Genomic DNA, 2,500 nt, shown 5'->3' with positions numbered 1-2,500 from the left:
GGGCGTCTGGGGCCAAGTGCCGAAATTCCTGCCTAAAACGAGATAAGGCATCAGCTAATTGATTGTAAACGCCAGGTACATGTTGAAAAGAGAAGGAGAAGCTCTGACGAACAGCGGAAAATAATAGACTGCACAGCAACCGCATTAAGCAGGGAACTCTAGAAGTGCGGGTATTCAAGATGTGGACTACAGCATCGTTGTCAGAGCGGAAAAGGATATGTTTCTTGACCCAAAGGTGTCCCCAGACATGAGGTGCAAGAACTATCGGGAAGAACTCCTTGTCGTCAATAGAGTGCAGCTCCTGTGAGGGCGCCCAAGAGCCAGCAAACCAATGACCCTTCATGTAGGTGCCATAGCCGAATGAGCCTGCAGCATCAGAAGATACTTCGACGTCCTGGAAAGAGCCAGAAGCTAACGCCATGCCAATTCTCCAAAAACTGGTGCCACCACAGAAGATCAAGATGAAATTCTCGATTTAGATGAATGGGGTGAACTCTCCTCCGGAAGCAGCATAACAGGTCAATCCCCGGCCACACCACTTTGGCAGGATGATGCAAATGACCAATAAGGGATTCAAGCTCGTGGCTGTTGCACCACTTCCGAGGGAGCCAATAACCAATCAAATTTTGCAATGCTAGTAGCTTCTCCTGCAGAAGACGTGCCACTTGCTTGTAGGAGTCGAGCTCCATACCCAGGACAGTGAGCACCGTAGAGGGGCCCACAGACTTGCCGGGATGCAGAGCCAGACCAAGCCGTTGGCAGACTTCCATAGCAGTAGCTAAGTTCTGTGTGCGCTGAAGGGACCGAGGGTGACCTGCAGTAATGAAGTCCTCTAGGTAATGGAGGAGGTGTGTTATCTGGTTGGAGGTGACCAGGATCCACCCCACCATCTCAGCCATGGAGTTGAAGATAAAAAGAGCTGATCGAAGGCCCAACGGGAGACTCATGTCACCGTAGAATTGGTCACGACCATTCATCCCAAGAAGAGCACAATGGGACGGGTGTACAGGCACGTTGCGATAAGCTGCCTCCACATCAAATTTGGCCATGAGGGCCCCCACACCAAGTTTGGAAACTACACAGATCACCTGATCGAGTGTGATGTAATGAAGGGTGAATTCGTCTGGGTCAATCCCATGGTTGACACTGGATGCTGATTCCAGGATTTGCAGATGATCTGAGACGAAGCAGCACCGTGGGGCTCGTTTTGGCCATCCGAAAAGTCGCGGGAAGAGCGAGCGGACCAGCCAGCGGAGTGGAAACTAAACAGCGTGGTGTTGAGTTGGGACCAATCGGTCAGGTTAGTCGCCGCGGCATTCTCTCTAAACGCTTGGTCATAAGATAACCAGATCAGACCGGAAAACTGGCGATATGTTCACAGTATGAGGAGTTGATACTGCAGGAGATCTTTCCAACGGTGAGGAAAGTACAACGCAAGGATGAGGTAGTAAATAGAGAAGGCTTCCAACCAAGTGGCAATATCTTCAATGCGCCGCTTAGGCATCTTCGGTGGGGACGCTAACACAAGGCACCCGTCGAACAGTAACTGAGGCTCTGGCTCTGAGGGAACAATATTCGAGGGAAGCAACTCTGTATTTTGCACACGTCCACTTAAATATGAAGAGAACCAATCGTCTACAACGCCTCTAATGCCATAATGACGTAACTTACTTAGAGAAATTGAGTGGTTGACTGTATCGAATGCTTTTTTTAAGTCAATGAAAATTCCACAAGTGTATAATTTCTTGTCCATATTACTATGCACAGTATTAACTATATTAAGGATTGCATGTTGTGTAGAGTATTTATCTCTAAAGCCATATTGTGATGTGAAAAGAATTTCGCTTTGGTCAAGGAAGATTTTAAGTCGTTCGAACATTACTTTTTTTAAAAATACGATTAAAATTGGATAACAAAGAAATAGGTCGATAGTTTCCAGGGTCAGTCTCAGCGTCAGATTCATAGACTGGTATAACTTTCGCATGCTTTAACCCTTTAAGCCCCGAGGGGTTCCCCATTGACGAGTAAAATCGTCTGGCGTTAGACAGAGTAAAATCTATAAGTGCCATTTGGCACCATCGGGGCTGAAAGGGTTAAACGGGGACATAGTTTTTGCACGCTGTTAGCTTAACCCTTTAAGCCCCGAGGGGTTCCCCATTGACGAGTAAAATCGTCTGGCGTTAGACAGAGTAAAATCTATAAGTGCCATTTGGCACTATCGGGGCTGAAAGGGTTAACTTAGAAGGGTACACACCCTGACTGACTGACTTGTTCATTATGTCAGCTAAAGGTTTGGATAAATGTGTCTTACAGAACGTAGAATTCTGGTAGGACAAGAATACAATCTGTGAGCTTTATTGAGAGAAATCGAAAGTATTTCAGTCTCAATTTCTGGTGCCATAACGGGATTAAAGAAGAAAGATTTATCAAAGTTACCAGACTTGTAATCAGTGAATTCACGATTGGTTGAAGGTAATTTAGATGCTAGGTTTGGTCCTAA

The 2,500-nt window shown here is 46.4% G+C and overlaps 1 protein-coding gene across 1 annotated transcript in view; it reads left to right on the top strand.

Moving 5' to 3' along the window:
* LOC138033165 (steroid 17-alpha-hydroxylase/17,20 lyase-like) overlaps positions 1–2,500 on the top strand; it is a 43,462-nt gene that overhangs the window by 13,844 nt on the left and 27,118 nt on the right. The gene's annotated exons all lie outside the window — the stretch shown is intronic.

The sequence above is a fragment of the Montipora capricornis genome, chromosome 14, assembly GCF_036669925.1.
Source record: "Montipora capricornis isolate CH-2021 chromosome 14, ASM3666992v2, whole genome shotgun sequence".
Classification (NCBI taxonomy): domain Eukaryota; kingdom Metazoa; phylum Cnidaria; class Anthozoa; order Scleractinia; family Acroporidae; genus Montipora; species Montipora capricornis.
The sequence above is the reverse complement of the archived record's forward strand: the minus strand, read 5'-3'. Positions and strand labels throughout refer to the sequence as shown.